The 27715-nt window shown below is 46.8% G+C and overlaps 1 protein-coding gene across 1 annotated transcript in view; it reads left to right on the top strand.

The window, feature by feature from the left end:
* Positions 1-27715, top strand: part of LOC138262246 (uncharacterized) — a 103709-nt gene that overhangs the window by 31736 nt on the left and 44258 nt on the right. Inside the window, exon 2 of the mRNA XM_069212111.1 lies at positions 10878-10946. The gene's annotated coding sequence lies outside the window, so the exon portion shown is untranslated. The remainder of the gene's footprint in view (positions 1-10877; positions 10947-27715) is intronic.

Raw genomic sequence — 27715 nt, 5'->3', positions numbered from 1 at the left:
AAGGTTTTTGGTTGCCTTTTCCATGTACTCTGCCATTCTAGAGCGAAGGCCAAGTACATAGTCCACTATGTCTTGCTTAGGCTCATGGAGAGGTCTCTCCCAGCCTTCTTTAACAAGAGCAAGTGGTCCTCTTACAGGATGACCAAACAGAAGTTCAAAGGGTGAGAATCCTACTCCCTTCTGTGGCACCTCTCTGTAAGCGAAAAGCAGACATGGCAAGAGGACATCCCATCTCCTTTTGAGTTTTTCTGGGAGCCCCATGATCATGCCTTTTAATGTCTTGTTGAATCTCTCAACCAAGCCATTAGTCTGTGGATGGTATGGTGTAGTGAATTTATAAGTCACTCCACACTCATTCCACATGTGCTTTAGGTATGCTGACATGAAGTTGGTACCTCTGTCAGACACCACCTCCTTAGGGAAACCCACTCTGGTAAAGATACCAATGAGGGCCTTGGCTACTGCAGGGGCAGTAGTCGACCTAAGGGGAATAGCTTCAGGATACCTGGTAGCATGATCCACTACTACCAGGATATACATATTTCCTGAGGCTGTGGGAGGTTCCAGTGGACCAACTATGTCCACACCCACTCTTTCAAAGGGGACCCCCACCACTGGGAGTGGAATGAGGGGGGCCTTTGGATGCCCACCTGTCTTACCACTGGCTTGACAGGTGGGGCAGGAGAGGCAAAACTCCTTAACCATGTTGGACATATTGGGCCAGTAGAAGTGGTTGACTAACCTCTCCCACGTCTTGGTTTGTCCCAAATGTCCAGCAAGGGGAATGTCATGGGCCAATGTTAGGATGAACTTCCTGAACAGCTGAGGCACTACCACTCTCCTAGTGGCACCAGGTTTGGGGTCTCTGGCCTCAGTGTACAGGAGTCCATCTTCCCAATAGACCCTATGCGTTCCATTTTTCTTGCCTTTGGACTCTTCAGCAGCTTGCTGCCTAAGGCCTTCAAGAGAGGGACAGGTTTCTTGTCCCTTACACAGCTCCTCCCTTGAGGGTCCCCCTGGGCCTAAGAGCTCAACCTGATAAGGTTCAAGCTCCAAAGGCTCAGTTCCCTCAGAGGGTAGAACTTCTTCCTGAGAAGAGAGGTTCCCTTTCTTTTGCTGTGTGGTAGCTGGTTTCCCAACTGACTTTCCTGTTCTCTTGGTAGGCTGGGCCATTCTTCCAGACTCCAGCTCTACTTGTTCACCCTGTGCCTTGCATTGTGCTCTTGTTTTCACACACACCAGTTCAGGGATACCCAGCATTGCTGCATGGGTTTTTAGTTCTACCTCAGCCCATGCTGAGGACTCCAGGTCATTTCCAAGCAGACAGTCCACTGGGATATTTGAGGAGACCACCACCTGTTTCAGGCCATTGACCCCTCCCCATTCTAAAGTAACCATTGCCATGGGATGTACTTTTCTCTGATTGTCAGCGTTGGTGACTGTGTAAGTTTTCCCAGTCAGGTATTGGCCAGGGGAAACCAGTTTCTCTGTCACCATGGTGACACTGGCACCTGTATCCCTCAGGCCCTCTATTCTAGTCCCATTAATTAAGAGTTGCTGTCTGTATTTTTGCATGTTAGGCGGCCAGATAGCTAGTGTGGCTAAATCCACCCCACCCTCAGAAACTAGAGTAGCTTCAGTGTGGACCCTGATTTGCTCTGGGCACACTGTTGATCCCACTTGGAGACTAGCCATACCAGTGTTACCTGGATGGGAGTTTGGAGTGGAACCTTTCTTGGGACAGGCCTTGTCTCCAGTTTGGTGTCCATGCTGTTTACAGCTATGACACCAGGCCTTTTTGGGATCAAAGTTTTTACCCTTGTACCCATTGTTTTGTGAAGAGGTTCTGGGCCCACCCTCCTGTGCAGGTTTTTGGGGGCCTGTAGAAGACTCTTTACTATTTTTAGTTTTGGTTGTCTCATCACCCTTCCCCTGGGGAGTCTTTGTGACCCCTTTCTTTTGGTCACCCCCTGTTGAAGTCTTGGACACCCTTGTCTTGACCCAATGGTCCGCCTTCTTTCCCAATTCTTGGGGAGAAATTGGTCCTAGGTCTACCAGATGCTGATGCAGTTTATCATTGAAACAATTACTCAATAGGTGTTCTTTCACAAATAAATTGTACAGCCCATCATAATTACTTACACCACTGCCTTGAATCCAACCATCTAGTGTTTTCACTGAGTAGTCAACAAAGTCAACCCAGGTCTGGCTCGAGGATTTTTGAGCCCCCCTGAACCTAATCCTGTACTCCTCAGTGGAGAATCCAAAGCCCTCAATCAGGGTACCCTTCATGAGGTCATAAGATTCTGCATCTTTTCCAGAGAGTGTGAGGAGTCTATCCCTACACTTTCCAGTGAACATTTCCCAAAGGAGAGCACCCCAGTGAGATCTGTTCACTTTTCTGGTTACACAAGCCCTCTCAAAAGCTGTGAACCACTTGGTGATGTCATCACCATCTTCAAATTTTGTCACAATGCCTTTGGGGATTTTTAACATGTCAGGAGAATCTCTGACCCTATTTATATTGCTGCCACCATTGATGGGTCCTAGGCCCATCTCTTGTCTTTCCCTTTCTATGGCTAGGAGCTGTCTCTCTAAAGCCAATCTTTTGGCCATCCTGGCTAACAGGAGGTCATCTTCACTGAGAGCATCCTCAGTGATTTCAGAAATGTGGGACCCTCCTGTGAGGGACTCACTATTTCTGACTAACACAGTTGGAGACAGGACTTGAGGGGTCCTGTTCTCCCTATTTAGGACTGGAGGAGGGACATTGGCCTCCAAGTCACTAATCTCTTCCTCTGTGAGGTCATCATCAGAGGGGTTGGCTTTTTCAAACTCTGCCAACAGCTCCTGGAGCTGAATTTTGGTAGGTCTGGAGCCAATGGTTATTTTTTTGATATTACAGAGAGACCTTAGCTCCCTCATCTTAAGATGGAGGTAAGGTGTGGTGTCGAGTTCCACCACATTCATCTCTGTATCAGACATTATTTTGCTAAGAGTTGGAAGACTTTTTAAAGAATCTAAAACTGTTTCTAGAATCTAATTTCAAACTTTTAACAAACTTTTAAACTCTAAAAGACAATGCTAAACAGGGACTTAACACACAAGGCCCTAGCAGGACTTTTAAGAATTTAGAAAAATTTCAAATTGCAAAAATTAATTTCTAATGACAATTTTGGAATTTGTTGTGTGATCAGGTATTGGCTGAGTAGTCCAGCAAATGCAAAGTCTTGTACCCCACCGCTGATCCACCAATGTAGGAAGTTGGCTCTGTATGTGCTATTTCAAAGTAAGGAATAGCATGCACAGAGTCCAAGGGTTCCCCTTAGAGGTAAAATAGTGGTAAAAAGAGATAATACTAATGCTCTATTTTGTGGTAGTGTGGTCGAGCAGTAGGCTTATCCAAGGAGTAGTGTTAAGCATTTGTTGTACATACACACAGACAATAAATGAGGTACACACACTCAGAGACAAATCCAGCCAATAGGTTTTTGTATAGAAAAATATATTTTCTTAGTTTATTTTAAGAACCACAGGTTCAAATTCTACATGTAATATCTCATTCGAAAGGTATTGCAGGTAAGTACTTTAGGAACTTTAAATCATCAAAATTGCATGTATACTTTTCAAGTTATTCACAAATAGCTGTTTTAAAAGTGGACACAGTGCAATTTTCACAGTTCCTAGGGGAGGTAAGTATTTGTTAGGTTAACCAGGTAAGTAAGACACTTACAGGGCTTAGTTCTTGGTCCAAGGTAGCCAACCGTTGGGGGTTCAGAGCAACCCCAAAGTCACCACACCAGCAGCTCAGGGCCGGTCAGGTGCAGAGTTCAAAGTGGTGCCCAAAACACATAGGCTAGAATGGAGAGAAGGGGGTGCCCCGGTTCCGGTCTGCTTGCAGGTAAGTACCCGCGTCTTCGGAGGGCAGACCAGGGGGGTTTTGTAGGGCACCGGGGGGGACACAGGTCCACACAGAAATTTCACCCTCAGCGGCGCGGGGGCGGCCGGGTGCAGTGTAGAAACAAGCGTCGGGTTCGCAATGTTAGTCTATGAGAGATCTCGGGATCTCTTCAGCGCTGCAGGCAGGCAAGGGGGGGATTCCTCGGGGAAACCTCCACTTGGGCAAGGGAGAGGGACTCCTGGGGGTCACTTCTCCAGTGAAAGTCCGGTCCTTCAGGTCCTGGGGGCTGCGGGTGCAGGGTCTCTCCCAGGCGTCGGGACTTTAGGTTCAAAGAGTCGCGGTCAGGGGAAGCCTCGGGATTCCCTCTGCAGGCGGCGCTGTGGGGGCTCAGGGGGGACAGGTTTTGGTACTCACAGTATCAGAGTAGTCCTGGGGTCCCGCCTGAGGTGTCGGATCTCCACCAGCCGAGTCGGGGTCGCCGGGTGCAGTGTTGCAAGTCTCACGCTTCTTGCGGGGAGCTTGCAGGGTTCTTTAAAGCTGCTGGAAACAGAGTCGCAGCCTTTCTTAGAGCAGGTCCGCTGTCCTCGGGAGTTTCTTGTCTTTTCGAAGCAGGGCAGTCCTCAGAGGATGTCGAGGTCGCTGGTCCCTTTGGAAGGCGTCGCTGGAGCAGGATCTTTGGAAGGCAGGAGACAGGCCGGTGAGTTTCTGGAGCCAAGGCAGTTGTCGTCTTCTGGTCTTCCGCTGCAGGGGTTTTCAGCTGGGCAGTCCTCCTTCTTGTAGTTGCAGGAATCTAATTTTCTAGGGTTCAGGGTAGCCCTTAAATACTAAATTTAAGGGCGTGTTTAGGTCTGGGGGGTTAGTAGCCAATGGCTACTAGCCCTGAGGGTGGGTACACCCTCTTTGTGCCTCCTCCCAAGGGGAGGGGGTCACGATCCTAACCCTATTGGGGGAATCCTCCATCTGCAAGATGGAGGATTTCTAAAAGTTAGAGTCACTTCAGCTCAGGACACCTTAGGGGCTGTCCTGACTGGCCAGTGACTCCTCCTTGTTTTTCTCATTATTTTCTCCGGCCTTGCCGCCAAAAGTGGGGCCTGGCCGGAGGGGGCGGGCAACTCCACTAGCTGGAGTGTCCTGCTGGGTTGGCACAAAGGAGGTGAGCCTTTGAGGCTCACCGCCAGGTGTGACAATTCCTGCCTGGGGGAGGTGTTAGCATCTCCACCCAGTGCAGGCTTTGTTACTGGCCTCAGAGTGACAAAGGCACTCTCCCCATGGGGCCAGCAACATGTCTCGGTTTGTGGCAGGCTGCTAAAACTAGTCAGCCTACACAGATAGTCGGTTAAGTTTCAGGGGGCACCTCTAAGGTGCCCTCTGGGGTGTATTTGACAATAAAATGTACACTGGCATCAGTGTGCATTTATTGTGCTGAGAAGTTTGATACCAAACTTCCCAGTTTTCAGTGTAGCCATTATGGTGCTGTGGAGTTCGTGTTTGACAAACTCCCAGACCATATACTCTTATGGCTACCCTGCACTTACAATGTCTAAGGTTTTGTTTAGACACTGTAGGGGTACCATGCTCATGCACTGGTACCCTCACCTATGGTATAGTGCACCCTGCCTTAGGGCTGTAAGGCCTGCTAGAGGGGTGTCTTACCTATACTGCATAGGCAGTGAGAGGCTGGCATGGCACCCTGAGGGGAGTGCCATGTCGACTTACTCGTTTTGTCCTCACTAGCACACACAAGCTGGCAAGCAGGGTGTCTGTGCTGAGTGAGAGGTCTCCAGGGTGGCATAAGACATGCTGCAGCCCTTAGAGACCTTCCTTGGCATCAGGGCCCTTGGTACTAGAAGTACCAGTTACAAGGGACTTATCTGGATGCCAGGGTCTGCCAATTGTGGATACAAAAGTACAGGTTAGGGAAAGAACACTGGTGCTGGGGCCTGGTTAGCAGGCCTCAGCACACTTTCAATTGTAAACATAGCATCAGCAAAGGCAAAAAGTCAGGGGGCAACCATGCCAAGGAGGCATTTCCTTACACTCTAGATGTTATTCATCACATCACTGGGCTCTAAGGTATCTTCCACCTGAGATATGGCCCATCAATTTCCTGAGGCTTTCAAAACCTTACACTTACAGTAGTGTACGGCCCACCACGTCTGAGGTTTGAGGTACTGTATACCTCAGATATGGCTCATCGCTCTTCTGATAACTGCCCTACCTTTCTCCAGTTTATGGTGGTCACATCTCTGAGGACTACAGTCCCATGTACCCGAGGTAATATGCCACCCCACATCTTTGTGGAGTGAAACTCTTTATAGCTGACATAAGGTCCATCACATCTCTAAGCTTAGAAGTATCTCAGACTTGACGTGTGTGTCAGTTTCCATTTGATGAGAACTACCTGAGTTTGTAGCCCCACCTGCCTGAGCCCCTGATTGGGTTTCCTTGTCCCTGATGGATGTCAGCACCGGCCTATCTTCCTTTCCGCCTTGTCCCCCTGGAACTACAGATGTGTCTTCACTATGGTTGGACACCCCGACAGCCTCAATATGGCTTCTGTCTCCTCATCTCTGCTTTCAGTTTAGACATAAAGTCTAAGTTTAGACCTGAAGTCTAAGTTTAGACCAGAGGTCTAACTTAGACCAAAAGTCTAACTTTACTACGTTTCAGTATTCACAAAGGTAAGTTACTACTAGTGACTTAGTAACTTAATTTTACTATCAGTAAGTTTGCCAGTAGCATAACCTGTTAAACTCTATAAAAACTGGAAAGGTTGACCAGCCTACTTGTAAGCATTACATATTTGTGGGAAGGCAGGCATACGTTCTGCGTCGTAGGGCCTCTCCTGTCCAGCTCAGTGCCCATTGTGGCTTTGCAATAATCTGCCTCTGAAGAAGAAAGCGAAACCCATCTCGATTCTCACGCCTCGCCATCACCAGAAGAGATGCACACCACCACATAGGATTCCTTATAACTGGTGTGTTAAGGCCAGGATAGAAGCGCTTTGAGGCGATGCAGTTCGCTGTGGGCAGTATGCAAACCTCCAACATAAGTATGTAACTGACTAAGGATGGGCTTATATCCCTTCTAAATCAGCTGCCCATAGTGCCAACTATGCGTTGTGCTGATGCGGTGCTATGAGCGGTTGTCCGGAAGCCATTTCACTGCCTCCTACGTGCTTTACCCACCGTCCTTGGTTGACGGGGGCCTCTCCTACTCCTACATTGCCACCAAGACCTGGAACGACCTGCCCCGCCCACCCCCGAACAGCACTCTTCCAGGCAGATGTCAGAAATAAACTCAAGACCTGGCTGTTCGATGGAGACTTGGCACCCTCGGCGCCCAGATACCCCTAGGGGTGACAGTGCTGCGCTTTACAAATGCTGATTGATTGACTAATGCCAGTAGAGCTCTCGCCTTCGCAACTCTCTCTTTTCTCAAGAAGAAAAGTACAAATAACCGTACCCTGCAGCAGTATACGTGGTTGTGGAGAGCTGGCACAACGCCGGTCCACAAGGGTGTTCAGCTCTTGGGATAAAGTGCTGGCAGAGCTGTGGGCTTTGGCTGGCCTGACTTCCTGTCATGGAGTGCAGGGCTGCCAGGGCACTAATGCAGTCGCACAGGCCTGGCATGTGCACAGGAAATGCCAGTCACATGCTGATGTGCTGAGCGCAGAAAGGCGCCAAAAGCAATACGCAACACACGTGCAGGCTAGACACTGCAGTACCACTCCAGACCACCGGGAGCGCTAGACCGAGGAAGGAAGTTTGCTGGAAAGATTCTGTTGGCAGGACGGGTGTCGCCTGACCAATATTATACTGGCATACCCAGGATTTTTATTTTAAGGGCTGGAGAAAACAGGAGAAAATCAGCAAAAGCCGGTATTTTTCCCTATTTGAATGTAGATTTAAAACAAGCCATAGAGGAGTAATTCAAATCAAGTATATAGAGGAGCTGCTAAACTGATGAGTGATACAAATAAGGACAGAATGAGCTTGTTATACAGGAATCCAGAGGATTGTACACATACTTGCACTCAACTCCCAACTTCTGGGCATTTCAGAATCTCTAATTGCGAACAAATGGCAGGAATCTTTCTCTGAACAAGGTGGCGACTGTAGTTGGCATTCTGCGGCTTCAGGTCACCATCTCGTTCTGCTCTTCCCAGACTGCTTCGGCACGGAGACCCGGTTACGCCTTGGCTTGCACATTACTCGCGGTTGCTTCTCTGCGCCTGCCCTACGGTTGTTTGAGCTCTCTGACTGGTTTTCTCACCACTGCTGATGCTAGGAGGTAGGCCATGCAGGGATGGGGCTGCCTTTGAAGAACGCCATTGGAGGCCTCTCTGATTCCAGTATATAGTGGGATAGAAGTTGGCAATGCATATAGGGGCACAGTGGCTACCACATTAGGCCCCTTTAAAGTTCCATTGGTCCCCAGAAATGATACCCCCAAGAGGTTGTGAAGTAAATGAGGGCCTGATTTAGATTTCAGTGGATGGGTTACTCTGTCATAACGGTGACGCATATCCTGTCTGTTGACATATAAATTCCATTATATCCTATAGTATTTATATTTCAGTGGACGGGATATCCGTCACCCTTGTGACACAGTAAGTCATCCGCCGAAATATAACTCAGGCCCTAAGTGAGGAAGCCTCTCCATCTTGTGCCCTTGTTTTGGTTCTCCCCTGACAAGAAGCTCACTGCTCCATCCCACCTTGATGCTGGTGCTGTAAGACAAGGAGTACGGCTGGAGCAGTGCGGCTTGCTCTTTCCAGGGTAAGCGTGTGGGTGTTGAGATCCTCTGCGAGCTCAGTGCCAGAGATGGCCACTCTGAGTTTTTAAGTGAAAGAGTCTCCTACTTACTTCTTTGGTTGTGAAGGTTTTGAGTGGGGCTACCTGGTCCTGGGCACATGTGACTTTCTTTGCCGGGTGGTCATGGATGACTTTTACTGGGGACACATCAGAGAGCTTGTGTGACAGTCTCTCCGTTTAAGTTTTGTCAACGCCTGAAGAAGGCTAGAGTCAGGTTAGCTGATAGCCTGACATTCTAGTAGAATATGCAGTTTTCAATGTTGTTCTGTCAAAGTAGTGTGATCAAAAAGTAGTGCAATATCAAGGTAAATATAGATGGGTGAGGATAGATTTACTATTCTTAACTGTGCATGTGTGGATCTTGACAATATATAGATCGTCAGGGTCCATACATGTGGAAAGATGTACATATATCATCAAGGTACATAGGTAGTTAAAAGCAGTGAATATATCCTTAATAAGACCCTTGTTGACCAGCTGCCTGATAAGTTCCTATTAAATATATGTGATACGAAGGGCCTGATTTAGACCCTGGCGGACAAGTTACTCCATCACAACGGTGACGGATATCGCATGCACCAGAATCCAAATCCCATTATATTCTAAGTAATTTAGATTTTGGCGGACGGGATATCCATCACCGTTGTGTCAGAGTAACTCGTCCAAAAGTATCTAAATCACGCTTTAAGGCTTGGCTCTCTGCAGATCCATGCTTTGGCTGTGAGTCAGAATATCGAGGGCAAAAAATATCGCATGGGCAAAATTATTGTGGCAGAAATATCAAGGACCAAATTATTGAGAAAGTATGTGCGTATAGGTAAGTATAGATTTGCTGTCCTTAAGTCCACATCAACGTACCTTGAAGACATATACATTATCAAGGTATACATATGTGGAGTGATGTATAGTAAATCTATACTTAACTCCACAATATTTTGGTCCTTAATAGATTTTTCCACAATATTTTGTCTCCACTAAATCTTGTAGCTGGCATTCTGGTGGAATACAATGTTTCTCATGTATGCCCGCTCCTGCCTCTGTCTCGAGGTCTCCCCCTTATTGTGGTAATGAGGCACTCTTGTTTCACGCATCCCACAGTAGAACAAGGGCGTTAAACATAATCCCTATATTTCTTCTGGTGCCTTTCACAAAAGTGCTCAGAAAACCAATCCCAGCCCAAGCATCCCTCTCAGGAGGAAGGCAGGACAGGGCCTCCTGTTAACTAGGCCTGGGCGAAACTTTAATTAAGAAGAACAATTGGAGTAATTCCAGTAATTACGCATTACTCCTATTGTGCAAAATTACTGAAATTATGCAATTACACCAGTTTGAGTAACTAAGAGTAACTTGGGGCAGCAATCCTACTGCAGGAACAATGAACTAAGGGAGCGCGAGCGTCCGCTGGCGGCTGCTGTTCGGGTCCTGTAGCATTTAGTGCTGTCTTCCTAGCGCGGAAGGCATCCTCTGGCCCATTTTGGATGTGAAGGTGCATTTTTCACAAGAAACTAGCGCTAAATGCTGGATTACACTTCTCACATAATTATGAGTAATTTTGCTGTAATCATGCTAGGGGAATTATGCCGATTATACCCACCCCTACTGTTTACCAAGCGCCTAAATACCATCTACCTGTTGCACGCAGATGAAACGATAGCGGCTGAGATACAAGAGCTGAAGTCCAGCAGGTAGACAGGTCAGTCCCAGGGGATGAGGGCAGGACGTGGGAGTAAAGATTCAGGGGATCACTGGCAGAATATTGGAAACACAATTATCGTTTGGGTGGAATATTGTGCAAAAATATTGAAGACCAAAATATCGAGAAGGTAAGTGCAAACAGGAAAGTCTAGATTCCCTCTTCTTAACTCCAGACCTACGTACCTTGAAGAGATATATATCGTCCAGGTACATATGTGGGATTTATATACAGTGAAACTTAACATACCTATACAAACTTACCTTCACAAAAATGTTGACATGATATTCGGTTCCACAATATATTTGTTTCCGATATTCTGTCTAAATACCGACTCAGGTACGAGTCATATGGCAGTGAGTGGACACATCTCCCGTCCTTGTTGCATCTAATTTTTGAGAGAGCAGTGCCTACCTTTGCCCATGTGCTGCCTCTGTCCTGAGCTCATGTTATTCTTTCCCCACAGGGTCTGCATCTGGGGACCAGTGCCGGAGCCCAGAGACCCGACCCACCTTGCTGCCCCCAAGAGATCCAGGTAAAATACAACTGTGTTGGTGTGGGGTGCCCAGTGGGCAGTGCTGTGTTGGTTGTGCTCAGCTGCCGTGCATGTAATGTTTACAACTGAATAAGATGACACTAGGTCCTTTAGAGTGGAAACAAGTACCTCCTTGTGTGATTTCCTGAGCCCCAGAAGCAGTCCCTGAACAAGAATGGCACCTCCATAACCTCAGTGGTAAAGGCTTTGCAAGGCACACATTACAAGCAGGCATACCTCTGCCCAACTGAGTGAGCACCCACACTCCTTACTGGAACTGAGGCAGACTTGTATTCACTATGTTAAGGTGCTGTGCCCCCAAAATATGATCTCTTCTTCTATCTGCCTTTGTTTGGTTATCTCCCATTACCAGGTTTGGACCTGATACTCACGGCCCAGTTTGTCTTGAAATAACTCACCCTTTTCAGTAAACTCTGGACATTTCTGAAAGCTGTGAGGGCTGGAGGAAACAGACTGTGACTGACACTTCCCTAACGTTCCCATCCTTTCTAGCATTGGCCTGTCTCTAAATTGCACATTTGCATACAGACTGGTTCGCCTGTTCTCTCTGCTTCACTTGGTAACTCTGTATGAGTTTACATGGAGTTCTGTCTGCTAATGGCACCTCATCCCTCCTTGAGTTATCCTGTGTTCCAGTAAGGCCAAGCCTGTTGTTTCACAAGGTAAAACTAGCATTCACAAATCCAGGAGGTCTAACTTTGCCAACTATGATCATTTAATTCGAGACGTTTTAATGATTTTTTATGCAAATACATGCAAGCTAAATAAAAAGAATATAAAATGAAGAAAATATGTTGCTGCCTTAACGCGGCAGCCATATGCATGTGATCAAACATAAATACAAAATTAGCCATTGCACGAGGCAGGCCTCTTGGAATAGTATTGTGCATAAAGTATCATCCTTTTACTGCTCTAAGATGGCCGCCACATTGATTCTAAACCTGGCAGACATCTTGGAATAGTAAAACAATGTTATATGCACAATACTGTGCATATGTGAGCGCGTCTGGCCTTATTTGGTCTTTGGTAATTTATTTATAAGGGGACACGTTAGAGGTTCAATGGACTTTTTGACAACACTTACAGTGATTCCATCATGGCTCATAACCTCAATTAGCAATAGAACAGCATAGTCAATTAAATTTCATCAGCATTTAGAAGTCTATAATCCTTACGCACCATGACCCATGTGGCCATGAATAACCACAACTTTTAGTAAAGTTAGAATATTTATTTCCCTAGATTAACAATGCTAATATCATGTTAATGAATCTCAAAACAAAATGATAAGCATCTACAAACAATATAGGCTGACCAAAGCAGTGAAAGAATCTCAGTCTAACCAAAGTATTTATCATTAAACATTCAATAGTTACTGTGCAGATTAATAACATCAATAACTGAACGCTAGAGATGGCATAAATCGATACTTAACAGGTGAATAAACTCAATCCTTGATTAATAAGATTTGTAAACACGTGACCCTCTAACTAACCCTCCAATTAGAATGTCATGTTTGGGCTTCATGCAAAAGTAATTTAGTCAAAGTAAATTTAGAAAACATCTAACTAGGACGCAAACTAAATAGCGGTTGGTACTTAAAAAGAAAGAACAAAAATCTATAACAAAAACAATTACATTTTGGTATACCGCTCCTGAATAGATCGGCAAGCTGCGATTTCTGTATAAGGTGGACATCTGTCTGGTCAGCGTTGACACAGGGCAGTGACGGGGATTGGCTCAGCCACAGTTGAGCTTTAAGTCAGCTGAACCAACTTAGAAAGGGCATCAAGCTAAGGAATCAGCATCAACTATATTAACAAAACTAAGCAATGAAGCTAAAGTTAGGAAGAGAAGACATCAGGAACTGCTCTGCTCCTCGGATGGGACTCGAACAAAACTAGAATGCATGAGAATGACTGAACGTTTTTGCAAAGTGCAGTCTAGCTATACTAAAAATCCAAAAGGCATTTTCCCATGTCGCCATTGGTCAGAAAATCGTGCATTCACAATAGAACCAATAAAAATTCATTTCTAAATCTATGATATAGTTGAACAGTCTTTCACACACCGATGATTGGCTCCTCTTCGCCCGTTCCCATCACCAGTTTCGTGAAATAACGTTTTAGTTGCAATCATAACTCCAGTCAGTGCAGCCTTTGTCCAGGCCTGGGAACATTTACTACTCACACATCAAGGATACAAATGTATCCGTAGTAGTTCTCTACATTTCAGCAAACAGTTCTCATAAGAAAGTTTGAAACATCAACTAATACAACATTGCAAGGCTACAAATCTATTTGTTCAGCACTGCGTGGACAATGAACAAGTGTTAATTCTCTGCTTTCACAAAAAACATTTACGAACATCTATTTTATGCCATGGAACTGAGCATGAGGCCTTGTCGACTAGGCCCACGAATTCACAATTACTCAATGACTAATATATTTAAGCAAATACATAGCATTAATACATTAACATGATCCACTAGTACATTTTATTCTACATGTGCACATTATTTAAACTATTAATGTAATTTCTTTATTAATGTTGTACACGTCATGGTGGCCACTCAAGTGGACACATTTTCCAAGACCCTCTATTTTCACTATGTTAACATGATTCATGTAAATTCTTAACTAGTAATCGATGCAAACTATTGGTAATGAATTGAGCTTTACAATACCATTGCAAGATGGTCGCTTAGTTTAAAATCTGTTGGCTATGCCACTGGGCATAATGCTGTCACTCACAGCAAAACAACCAATGGCTTCAGTGGATTGAGATATTACTCTGTGCTGCATGTTGTCCTGTGGGTGGAAACAACATCTGAGTGTCACCCAACCGAAGCATTCCTTGAAGAGGGCTGACCCAAAGCTCCTCTGTGTATGTACATAGTTGTGTGTAGTCAGGGAGGCCTAAAGCCTGCATGCTGATACGCATCACTGCTGAACAGAATGATACAATCAATGTAGCTTGCAAAATACCACTATAATGAAACGAGTTCAGGCGTGCGAGAAGTTGCTGCGCCTGGCTCCAATGGCTTACAGATTATCCTAACAATCTCCCTGATACCAAGCCTCAAACTCATAGCCTGCCCTGCTCCCCTAGAGCCCGGCCTCTTAGGCTGAGCAGCCTCTTGATGTGTCGGGCCCATATCTACTGCCCTTTCCTGCCCAACTGGTACTTGATCTATGTGATTTCAGTCTCCGCGGTCAGGAGCTCTTTTACCAGGGGCCCATGCTCAGCGCAAGAGGGGGCCACTTGAGCTCAGCGCCCCCCGCACTATGGGGGCTATTGTTACACCACTGAGCGGGGCCAAAAAACACAAGGTGGCTGATCAACATTCTCTGCACCTGCCATGGTGTTGGATGCACCAAAGGCGTGGAGGACTGTGCCAGGCTGGTGGCACTTTCTAACTGTAGCAGGTGGTCCTCTGCCAGGGGACAGGAGCTCAGGGATTCCACTGACATGGACTACCCCCCATTGGCTACCCCCAGTCCTCCCCCAGGGTCTCCTTTATTCGCAGTACAAAGCCGCCACTGTAGTGTGAAAGGCTTTCCTGGTGACAATAATAATTTATGAATGATTGTGAAACAATGTGTGAAGCAGACACAGAGAAGGAAACAAAATGTGTCTGGATATGAGGAAGGGAAGAGAAGCTTCTGATCTGAATACAAGTGATGAAAGCACCTGGGTTCCAGGTGTGTTAACATATTGCAGAGTTTCCTACCTGGGGAAAGGTTTATAATTCCTGTAGTCAAACTCAGCCAAGTGTCCCTGCTCCAGAACAGCATAACTCATTTCCCTCATGGTGTCAAGTATGCATGATAGACAAGCAAAGCATATTTATGATATTTGAATGGATCTCCACAGTGGAAAAATAGATTAACATGGTTCAGGACATGATAACTGCAGTAGTTACAGGTGGACCTCTAAATGCAGGCACATACCCGTAACTATTAGAGTATTGATACCCCTTCCCATAAGATGATATTGCCCCACTATGGAGATCTATTCAAAGATTATCACTGTGCTTTGCTGATCTATCATTTGTACTTAATAATTATTTGAACAGTGGAATGCCGGTTGCCAGAATTTGCAAATCACCTCTATAGCGCTGAAGAAGAGTCAAGTAATTAACATTGTGGCGAAACACGTGTTGGCTTTTTCTTGTCTCTATTGACTTCAAGTCTGTCCTTATTATATCTCAAGAATGGGTTTTAATTAGAGAAATTGAAGATTCAATGCGACTTTTGAATACAGCTATTAAGGATGCACTTGTTATTCAGGCCTCAAAAGGAAGGGGCACCTCAACTTTGAGGCCATACTGCTGGTTTCTTATTTGTGCCATCTCTCCTCTCCCAGCTCATGAGAAATGCAGGTCATGCCATATGTGCCAGATGATATTGTTGCCATCAATATTCTGTGATATAACCTTTCTTCGGGCCATAAGCCTTCACAAAGCAAGCTGGGCGGGAATAATCGGACAGGAGAGATGGGAGATGGGATTTGCCTCCGTGCCGCAGTTCTTATCAGCGGCCATGATGGGTTGGGCATGCCGTTGTAGGCAGCAGGCCCATGCATCAATGGAGCTCCATCCCAGTCCAACATGGCTTCCAAAAGACCCACCTGCATGGCCCTTCTATTTATAGCACTATAGGGATAGGGTTGACACCTGGCAGGTTTTCTACCGGCATCACTGGTGTTTTGATGTCCGGTCGGCACAAAAAGAAGCAAAATCACCTAAAGCCGGGATTTTTTTATAGCCTTTATCTGTACCTAGTTCAAACAGCAAATATAAATAGAATTCACATTGAAATGAATTCTAGAGCGGCATTGATGAGCCATGACTTATAACTAAGGTGAACAAACACAGAAAAGTGATGCTGCAAATGAATACATGCCAGTTTGTTTAATCCTATCTAGTATCACGTCCAAGCCATTGCAGAACCTTAAAACAACAATAAATGGCCGTATTTTTTCTTGGTAAGGTGGCAACCTTATACATACGAACCCAGTGCAGAGATGGCGCGTTGGGTCCCGAGGCCTACGTTGCGTACTGGTCGTACACAACCCATTTTAAGGGCCGCCTGGCAGGTATTTTTCATTCTAACTCATTAAAAATATTACCAAAGGCCTTGAAATTCTGTATTTTTCTCTAATGAAAAATAAACCTGAAAAAAACCACGCATAAATAAATCAGTTAAAAATTGTTAGAGAACTTTCTATATATGAGAGCAAACACAGGGACAACTCCCATGTTACATAAGAATCCTGAATATTTTACAAAAAATATTTTTCACCTATCAGCTCTTGGTCTTCCCAGACCAGCAAAGCGTTAACAAACATCCCGTGTTTTTTCCGAAGGAAGGTGACAAGCTCTGGTGAGAAGGTTCGTTGCCTCCCTGGCACTGATGGGCTCTCTGCCCACACTTCACAGCCCTTGTTTGATGCTCCTCAGCCCTGTCTCCCTCTGTCTCTTCAGCTACATTACACCTGCAGATTGCCCTGTAATCCTGCTAAACCTGTCCAGTGCACATGCACCTGATGGGGATTAGCGCCAAGAAGGGTTGTGCGTCTCAGGGATGTTTTCTTCTTTCACTGTTTTTGACTGTTAACCTCGATCTGGGATCTCTTTCACTGCTGGGCAGAGAGACTGGCTTAAGGGAGGGGCCATCCTTTCATCAAGAAGGTAAGGGGTTCACCTTTATAATAAGTTCTTGGAATGCAATGGTGTATTCAGGGGAGGGGTGAACGTTAGACCACTTTGAGGGGCACAAATCTGTTTAAAAAATAAAAGCTTTAAAAAACTCAATTTCCAGATGTTATTTAAAAAACAAGCATGCAGAACACGATGAACGGTGAGTGCGGATTTTCCCATCCCACTTCACACTCATTTTATTATTTCTTATATATAAAGATTCACAGAAATAACTATTAAAAATTGAGGCGCTTATTTAAATATTGGCAGCCGGCCCGTTCCCTGCCAGACTCCGTCGCCCTGATAGACGCCGCCCGCCAGGTTTAGAAATGTCTGCCAGCCTAGTGGACATTTGTGGCACTGACAACACCCGCTGTCACGGCGGTTCCTGCCAATGCATGTTACGTTTGATGGACGGCTCTCTCAACATGACGGCGCCATATGTCAAACTTAAAACGTTTTTTATTGTGAAGAAGAAAATCCCAAAGCGGTATTTTGTTTTTCGTAATGAATGTCCCCCGCCATGGGGAGTACCTGCGGACGTCGTTGAGACATGAACCTCCCATGGCGAGGGGGCATTGTGCACCTTTCAGTCCCACATACCTCCAGGCTTTTCTTGCCAGTGAAGGCCATTGAAAAACAGCTGTATGTCTGCACATCTAAATTAAGCGGGTGGACGTATAGCCAAACCTCCGTCCGGCCGTGGGATGAGTTTGACCACGGCAGAGATGGAGTAGTCTCTGTCGTCAAACTGTGGTCCACCGGACTTTAAATCGGGCGGACGGACTATAATGTTGGCGAAGAGGGAACTCAATCACTGTTGCGATACTGTACGCTCTCAACCCAGTGCTTAATTTGTAAATACAAACGTGCCGGTTCCCAAAGCCCTCGTCTTAAACAAGCGGCTGCTGCAATTAAATGTGGCAACACGGAATACTGAGGCAGCGTAATCCTGAAGCCATCTTGGGCCTCTTCAATCCATTCACAGCCACTTCCTGCCCCTTCAGCTCACTTTTGCAGCTTTCTGCTTTCTACCTTTGTGACGCTTTTTCGTTTTCTCTTCCTCCATCTTCCTCATATGTGTCTTTTGCTCGCAGCAAACGCTTGAGGCAGAAGAATAAGCGCCGTCCCTCAAAAATAAATGCCGGTGCTCCACACCAGAAACAAAAAGCACAAATTAAGCGCTGTCTCCACCTAATGTTAAATGAGGCACCGAGTCATGGTTTACAATCAAATGTGCAAGCTCACCAAAATTCACAATGAAACACAGACAGTACACCACATAACTCACGTTGCCTGCCATGTCTTTCTCCTGGTATTTGTGTACCTATATATCACACACAGACATTTACAGGAGGCACTGCAGTTCGCTGTGTTACTTCACTCTGATGGTGTGACCCGTGGCTTACTAGCAGTCTCCAAGAGGCAGAGATATTAAACCACTGGGCTAAGGTGCAGCCATTGTAGCCTGGGGCCTACAGACAACACCAGATCTCTGCAGCAGTCGTCTCTTTCAATTAACTTTCTGTCCCTCTTATTTACAACCTGCACACTGTACACAGATGTCTGCTGCAGGCACAATCAATTGCTGAACTACCTTATGGAATTCTGTCCTGGGTCCTAACAGGCAGCTGGAAACACGTTTTACACAAGGCCACTTTACATGGCGTATGTGGCTTCATAGATTTGGAGTAACGCAACGCAGTGCAAATCGCTGCGTTGTGTTACTCTGCACGAGGGGAGGCGCTCCATGTGTGTTGTGTGGGTGTTTCTATGCAGATCCCATGGTTTTGGATGCATTCTCAAATTTACTAAACGTACTAAACCTGTGAATGCGCCAAAATCCTACGCCTGCCCAGGGGCGGCGTAATGAGGTAATGAGGAGAAACATTTCTACTTCTCCTCGTTCCTTCCTCTTTCTGCAGCATGCGTAGACTGAAGAATACGCCTCCATGGATTGTTTTTTGTAAGAAGGTGTCCGTTCCTGCACAAAAACAATCCTGCATGCAACGCAGGCACGCTTGCACCATGGTGCAAGGGGGCCTGCCTTGGTGCTAGGCGGCGAAAAAGGCACCAGCGCTGGGGAAAAGGGCAGGAATGCGCCGTATTCTGTAAATATGCTGCATCCCTGCCCTTTCCCTTCGACCCAGGGCAGCTGCGCTACACCGGAAGTCATGAATCTGCCCCTTAGTGAACTAACTGGCCTTCCCCAGCAGACTCCTGCCTGTACCAAGCCAAAGCAGGACCAGGTTCCCTCTCATGTTTTCCTCCGTCACCACCGGTCTGCTGCTCAGACTGCCCACAGACCACCCATCCCAGACCATTCCTCTTAGGACCAAGAAACCAACCACGAGGACACACACCTGGAGCTCTTCGTTGCTGCTGATGACCCTGCAGAAACAAAGGAGCCTGGGAGCCAGACTGTAGTGGCACAGGGTAAGGGCAGCTGGGGCTTCTTGGATGGAGAATGAGTGCTGAGGGTTGCAGGAAGTGGAAGAAAGTGAACGGTGCATGAGAGGCAGATAGATGCAGGAGCTTGCAGAAAGATCACACCGAGGGGATGGGTGAAACAGGCTCCACCGGACAAGGGTGGAGAGCTCCAGAGACAAGTGTCCACATCTGGCAATAACGAAACCACTAAGGGGGGGATCACTGAATGCCCCCCACAAAGGAAACAATGTAGAAAGAGGAGTTTGTGGTGTTTTCTAAAGAGGAGGAGATGAGGTTGGCAGGGAAGAGGACCTGCGCACACTGAGATGTGGACGTCAGTGTCCATCAGGTACCTCAGTGTGCACCGCAGACACTTCAAGGCACACTGCCTTGCCAAACGGAAGATCATGGATTGTATCACAGTATTTATTTGATGCTTTTTAACCCTATGTGGTGCACTGCGGAGCACACCCACCTGGGAAGCATTCTACAGCATGCAGGGAGTGTGCAGCGTGTATGCAGAGTGTGTGGGGCGTGCAGGGAGTGTGCAGTTTGTGTGCAGCGTGTATGCAGAGTGTGTGGGACGTGCAGGGAGTGTGCAGCATCCACAGTATGTGCACTGTACAAGGTGTGTGCAGCACGCAGAGTGTGTGGAGCATGCAGGGAGTTTGCAGGTTGTGTGCAGAGTGTATGCAGAGTGTGTGGAGCGTGCAGGGAGTGTGCAGCATCCACAGTATGTGCACTGTACAGGGTGTGTGGAGCATGCAGATTGTGTGAAGTATGTAGAGTGTGTGGAGCGTGCAGGATGTGTGCAGAGTCCAGTGTGTATGCAGTGTGTGTGGAGCGCGCAGGGTGTGTGCAGCATGTAGAGTATGTGGAGCATGCAGGGTGTATGGGGAGTGTGTGGAGTATGCAGAGTGTGTGGAACTTGCAGGATGTGTGCAGAGCGTGTGGAACGTGCAGGATGTGTGCAGAGTGTGTGGAGCGTGCAGGATGTGTGCAGAGTGTTTGGACCATGCAGGATGTGTGCAGAGTGTGTGGAGCGTGCAGGGTGCATGCAGTGTGTGTGGAGCATGCAGGGTGTGTGCAGCATGTGGAGCATGCAGAGTGTATGCAGAGTGTGTGGAGCATGCAGAGTGTATGCAGAGTGTGTGGAGCATGCAGAGTGTGTGGAACGTGCAGAGTGTGTGGAGCGTGCAGGATGTGTGCAGCTTGCAGGGTGTATGCAGTGTGTGTGGAGCGTGCAGGGTGTGTGCAGCATGCAGAGTGTGTGCAGAGTGTGTGGAGCATGCAGGGTGTGTTCAGAGTGTGTGCAGTGTGTGGAGCATGCAGGATGTGTGCAGTGTGCAGGGTGTATGCAGAGTGTGTGGAGCGTGCAGGATGTGTGCAGCGTCCAGTGTGTATGCAGTGTGTGTGGAGCGTGCAGGGTGTGTGCAGTGTATGTGGAGCGTGCAGGGTGCATGCATTGTGTGTAGAGCATGCAGGGTGTGTGCAGCATGCAGAGTGTGTGGAGCGTGCAGGGTGCATGCAGAGTGTGTGGAGCATGCAGGATGTGTGCAGAGACCAGGGTGTATGCATTGTGTGTGGAGCGTGCAGGGTGTGTGCATCATGCAGAGTGTGTGGAGTATGCAGAGTGTTTGGTGCGTGCAGGATGTGTGCAGCGTCCAGGATGTATGCAGTGTGTGTGGAGCGTGCAGGGTGTGTGGAGCATGCAGGGTGTGTGCAGCATGCAGAGTGTGTGGAGCGTGCAGGGTGTATGCAGAGTGTGTGGAGCGTGCAGGGTGCAGGGTGCATGCAGTGTGTGTGGAGTGTGCAGAGTGTATGGAGCGTGAGGAGTGTGTGGAGCATGCAGGATGTGTGCAGAGTGTGTAGAACGTGCAGAGTGTGTGGAGCGTGCATGGTGTGTGCAGAGTGTGTGGAGCATGCAGAGTGTGTGGAGCGTGCGGAGCATGCAGGGTGTACGCAGAGTGTGTGCAGTGTGTGGAGCGTGCAGGAAGTGAGGTTGGAACTGTGTTCTCTTTGTTATGAGCTTACGCAGGAAGCATTTTTGTGTGGTGAATGAGTAACCAGAGAGGTGAGCTTATCTCCTCTTGGGGCACTGTGCCTAGCGGTGTGATGGGTGCGAGATAGGCACTCAGTTAACAATTAACCGTGTGCTGGCGTCTGTGATTAGCTCTGCAGGTCCCATTATTATGTTTTCAGTCTGAATGTATATTCTGACCCTGGCAGAGGTCGCCCACTCTGAGGCTTGTGGTTCTGGAGGGAAGCTGTGGCATACAGAGGGATGCAAGACACAGGCATCTCACAGGGTCCACTGGGTACCATCATCCTTTATTCGATTGTTATTACAGGTTCTCCACAACAAGGTGTCACTACTGGCCAGAATGATACCTCGGTGGGACCTGCAGGTGTGGACACTGTTAGAGTCCTCCAGTGGTCAGCAGTGTGTAGCCGATATTTTTAGGTCTTACAATCCTGTCCAGTTGGAGAACATCCCACACATGTGAGTGATATCATGATTGCACAGTTGGAAGAGGTGGACTCTTTCAGCTACTCCATACTTGGGAGAAAACAAGGGGCCTGATTTAGAGTGTGGTGGATGAGGTTACTCTGTGACAAACATGATGGATATCTCGTCCGCAGTATTACGATTCCATTATATCCTATTGACATTGTGATACAACGGACGGGATATCCGTCACGTCAAGGTGCTTGTTGTCCAGGTGTGTCATGTGGTCAGCAGCTGGCCGATTCTTGTGGTAGATGCGACTCCAGCCTGTTCACTAGGACAAGTAGCCTCAGGTTTGTCTTGGAAACAGACAAGTATTCACCTCTCGTCTCAGTTTCATGCCCTGCTGTGTACTTCACAGTTTGCTTGGCAAGGATTTCCAGAGTATCTCTCCTGGGATCGAGAATGAAGAGCCTCCTCTTCTTTTTATAAGGGGAAAGATGATCCATGCTGCTAACCTCGAATGTAGAGTCCTGTTTATAGTGAGGATTGTTTAAGCTTCTACTGTTTGTATAATGGTTCTCCTCCAAGGGAGGAACCTTGCAGATACTACAGCTAGAGGTTTTTCCTTGGCGGGTAGGTGAGGAGAAGTTACTCCCCTGGTTCCCACCCATTGCTGTTTGCCAAGAAGGATTTCATCGTTTGGAAATGATTTTAGGTCTAAACAGGTCAGTTGCCTCCTTGTCCTGATGCATTTCTCTGCTCCCTGAAACCAGGAGCCAAAGGTGCCCAGGGTTTGGGAAGGATGCGGTGATGTGATAGGTCAAGGTTTATAGCAGACATGTCCTCATCTCTGACTTGTTACCTCCTAAATAGTATTGCCACCTCGCCAGCATTTTATCTGCCTGACACCAGTCCTTTCATGTACAGTGCCGCAAACATATTGGGGAAATCAGCAAAAGTCAATATTTTTCCTGCTTTCAAATATCCACATTCAACAAAAAAAGCAAAGTGGAATCATGTAAAATATTTTAGAATTGTCCGACTTCTTTATGCATTGTTATTAAAGGAACTTCATAGGATTTTATATTTGAAAAATCTGATTTAAGTACCATGGGCCGGGCTTTCCCATATCTCCAACATAAATTACGGTCAAGTATTTTTCTCTGAGAAAGGTGGCATCCCTACTTACAGACTTAAAGCTGTCAAATATCTAAATGTTATTTTATCTAACTCTGTCCCTTACCCAGTTGTTGAAACTGAATTACATGAGTACTGGTGCTCAAGGTACCCCAGTATCTGTTTCTGCTAGAAGCATCAGTACTCTCCCACCACATATATATATGTTACACTGTATCATACAGAACCTGTTACTTCAAGCACTGCTGTTGCCCCTAAATCCATCCAGCCCCCCACTTGATCCTTCATTTACCACCCCCCACTCCTCCCTTAAGGACCTCTTTCACCCTGACAGCCAGAGGTGCTTGGACTAGGAGTGTGGGCGGTGCTTCCGCACCCCCAGAATAATCTTGCGGGAGTTTAAAATGAGAATGACCAATAAATAAAGCTCCTAGTTTTTAGTTTTTACTGATTTTTACAGATAAATACAGACAGAAAACAATCGGTTTACTAAAAGCAGGCGCACACAGAGAATTGTGGTTCTTCTGAGTGACTCTCCATGCGGTCATTTACGAATTCCAAGCACGATGTGAGCAGACAGACAACATGGAGAGTTAACAACGAGGAAGATATTTCTTTAAATACAGGAAAATGTTAACATATGTCTATATATACTGCTAATTGGGTTTATTGTTTTGTTATATTGAGCTGCCTAATTTACCTAAATGCAACAGGCATCATTGTATGTTTAGCAGTTCAATAAATGTGGAAATATACCGTTTTGCAACTCAACCTATTCTAAAAACTCAAAATAAATATGAATAAATGCTAATGAAATGGCAAAACAATATGGATACAGACGGAAATGTTAAAAAACATAAATACCATAAAACCTAGAGCCCTATCAATAAAGAGGCTTTTCAATGTTGCTTTTGCCTTGGAGCATTCAGAGACAAAGATGAAATGTCAGGCCTCCTCTTCCACAAGAAGATCATTATTCGTTCTTAACGTGCAGATTGGTGTTTACATTTTCCTTGTCTTACTGCAAAATGAGTACATTTTGTGACCCAGTGGCACATCCTCCTGGGGTACAGAGTGTGGAAGGAGCAGCCCGCGGTGTGTCACATGCTTTCTAATGCACAACAAAACTGAGGTACTTGCAAATTAACTTTTTAAATATTTCAAAATGTACATTAAAGAGCAAATGAGGCATATTGTTTTCTTCTAGTTCTGATTTGTGATGGTTACAAAGATTTTAGTAGAATCAAAACAAACGAAGACACTTAACCCCTGTGCCAATGTGCAGAGAGACCAAACTTCCACAAGTTGTTTGTGCGCCATAGACATCTAGCAGCAAAGCTGCACGCCTGATGCCCATGTAAGGACCACTTCAAGATGGCCGCTCAGTGGAGCACGTGCTCTGTGTACATGGCGGTGACTCCCAGTCCAGGCTTTACGTCTGTATTTGGGACAGTGAGCCCCACAGTGCACCACTGGACACATACTACAACGCTGCCATACTCCTGATGAATAGAGTTTGCTAGACTTGTCCTAAAGGTAGCACATTGATTTTTCACACACCTGTGGTTTCTGTGACATAACATTGATGGCAGCACCCCTACCCTGACAACTGTTCAAGGACCTCTGGAGACTTGGCACGGTGCGAGACAGAAGATAGCCTCTGCTGGAGGGTGGGTGTAATGCCGGCTTTAGGGCAGTGTGAGCGGTGCGCCTGCACAGGGCGCTGACCTGGCGAGGGGGTGCTGACTTCACGGATGGGGGGGCACTGTGTTTAGCCATAGCCTAGGATTTATTAGCATCTGCTGCAGAGTTCCTTGTGCATCCAGCTCTCAGGCAGCAATAAAATGTCAAGATAACTCTTGTGATTAATGTTCTTGCTAGAGAGAGAGATCTGAGTTTTGTCTATTGGCAGATGGGTTAATATGCCTGCTGCAAAGAGCATGTACGGTGCAGATCACAGATCTGTATTTTATGTGGATAGCTGAGTGGGTCACTGCTTTTGTCACAGAGATTCTTTTGTTACCGCATTTCATAAGATCCAGCCCTAAGATAGAAGAATGAGTGCTACGAGCTGTCATCAAAGAGCTGCACCGCATAAAATAGGATTAAACGTTATGTTTTTTCCCCAGTCTTTGATTATCGGTGCCTAAAGTTGCCTAAAAGGATTTGTGTGGGTAGATATACATTCTTATTAGTAAAGCCAGCCTTTACCAGCGCTTTAAAACAAATGAAATGTGTGTGAGAGAGGGGCTATGGAGGGATGAGGGGCACTTTTACCAGGTGGGAGTGCGGGAATCCGACGAGGAGGTCATGGGGGGAAGATTGTCGCACCGGGCGCCACCAGCACTAAAGCCAGCCCGGAGTGGGTGGGTCCCAGGGGGACGGGGTTAAGCCACGGAAGCCTGACACACGCTTCACCTCATTAGCAAACAGAACGCTTTATTGAATCCAGGATTTGTCCAGGCAGCGGGTCATTAGCCGCTGTTTACCCTGGTTATGGGTTGTTAATTAGTGTGATGTCACCACAGGGAGAGAGCGCAGAAGGATATTCAGAAATAACAGCGGAGGGTGGCGGGGGAGGGACAGCACTTTCTCTTTCCATGAAGCAGAGGGGTTCCCTCCCTTGGTGTCAGGAGACGAGGAGAAGGGACAAGTGCCAGAAGGTGCCCCGGCAGGATCCTTAGGGCAGATGAGTGTCAATCAATCATTCAATCAGGATTTATAAAGCGCAGCTAATCATCCATGAGGGTCTCAATGCGCTCCACCGATCTCAGAGCTGCAAAATAAAACAAGTATTTCACTGTGGTGTTGATGGGGAGGAGGGGATATTGTTTTCCGCCTAATTTGTCAGCAAAATGGCAGCTCTGTGCAGTCATGACCTGGTCCTGTCCTGCCTCTTACTGCCCGGAGGTTGCCACACAAAGTTTGGGCAGAGCTGACGCCTCTTGCTAGGGTGACCAGATTTTGAAATCTTAAAACCGGGCTATGTTCACAAACTGAAAAGAGACTACAACTTTAATGCCTGAACCAAACGGCACATTGATGGCACTCATCAACTCAGAGACACCCACAACAAGGCACAAAGGAAAGAAATAAAAAAGCTATTTGTAAAGCCACCGTCATATCTGTAAATTAAATTGCTTTTTGTTAATAGCTGAAAGCTACTACTGCCTTAGAACACATAAAAACATGCATTCATTGTTCTCAGTCGATTGTCTCTGAAAACTGAGCCAAATTTGCAGAAATCTGCCAGGACAAATTGTGAAAAACCGTGACTGTCCCGGCAAATCTGGGGCGCCTGGTCACCCTACCTGTTCCCCTGTCCTGATGGGCGGTATTGAGCAGACATTCAAGCTCACCCTCAGAGGTGGCTGGGCGGGGAACCAACACCAGCCCTGTTAAATCTGTCCATACTAGCCCCACCCTGCAGGAGCCAGCGCCTAGAATGGTGCCCATCGAGCATGCTTGGGTCATGGCAGCCCACCCACCTCTGAAAGCATCCTCTAACCTGCAGCCTCCTGGGGAAATCCCACAGTGTCCGTGATCCCAGGCGTCACCAGATTTAAGGGTTGCCAATGTAAAGTGGGCACATTTTGCCTGGTGCCCACAGTCTTTGAAGCTGGAGGGCACTCAGAATGTTTTTTTACATCTTCCAGAATAAAAAAATGCAGAAGCCAGGCAGACATCTGGGGGCAGAGCTTCAGTGTTGGAAATGTAGTTCCTGGTTGAGGTGTGGGGGGAGGTTGACCCCCTACTAAAGCAGCAGTCAACATTGTGATCAGGGTGAAGTCACAAGCAAACCCCGAATTAATCTGTGATTAACCATCTGGTAGCTTGGCACAAAGCAGTCAGGCTTAACTCAAAGGCAACTGCAAAGTGTTTGCGCAGCACTTCAAATGGTAATAAAGTGAAAACACACCACAAGAAAAGTCCCACATCAATTAAAACAAGCATTTGCAATGCAACGGGTCTCGCATTTGCTCGAGTCGGAGCTATGAGAGATGTAAACTCCTAACCCGACTCTTCTTGCCACATAATTTGAAAAATAACAGATAAAACAGTTTCACATAAGCGAGCCGATTCACAACCATACGTCCGCTATTAGCACCAGCGTGAAGAGACACACAAAAGGAAAAAGAAGTTCGCTCGCAGTCAAATTTAATTTCAAAGTTAATTTAACAAAGTCACCGATACCCGACCTCACCATAGTACAAACCCACAAGGAACAATGGCATTCACGCTACCCCCTATCTTGGATGGAAACTTCCATCCCATACCCCGGAATACAACTTGCCCCAGTAGTGTCTCAAACTGTAGAGATAAACTGCTGCTCACGCCGTAAACAGGTCCACACCGACTTCTGAGCTTGGAATCGATACCACCTATCCTGGCTGGGACCTGTTGTCGCCTTCAGAATGAACATCCTGCCCAAAGCCCTGTATATACTACTGCCCCCCCATTCACTTGCAATATGTCAAATGTTTATCCTCGTAGAAGCAGCAATTAATTCTTCCTCATTTGGTCCATCTTGAAACGGTACCATAACGCAGTATCAAAGCAATTTTATGGTTATTCTTTAGACATCACAATCCAGCCTAGCCAACGCGTTTCATCCCCAGGAGGACTTCATCAGGGCTGCAATTTGAACAAATATAAACCTTCTTAAAATTACAGGATAAAACACAACTAAAAAAACATATACATACCAAACCCTTATAAGAGCACAAAAACAAGAAATCGTGACTCCCTTGAGGGGCCCCGCTCTGACTCTGGAGCACAGCCCCTTGGGGACTCCCCCCCCCCGCCCCCCCCACTGTTGCACAGCCCCTCGAGGAATCCCAAATCCGACTCTGGTGCACAGTCCCTCGAGTACCCCCCTCTCTGACTCTGTTACACAGTCCCTTGATGACCCCCCCTGACTCTGGTGCACAGCCTCTCGAGTACCCCCCTCTCTGACTCTGTTACACAGTCCCTTGATGACCCCCCCTGACTCTGGTGCACAGCCTCTCGAGTACCCCCCTCTCT

The sequence above is a fragment of the Pleurodeles waltl genome, chromosome 10 (assembly GCF_031143425.1).
Source record: "Pleurodeles waltl isolate 20211129_DDA chromosome 10, aPleWal1.hap1.20221129, whole genome shotgun sequence".
In the NCBI taxonomy this organism is placed as follows: Eukaryota; Metazoa; Chordata; class Amphibia; order Caudata; family Salamandridae; genus Pleurodeles; species Pleurodeles waltl.
This window is presented reverse-complemented; position numbering and strand designations above follow the sequence as displayed.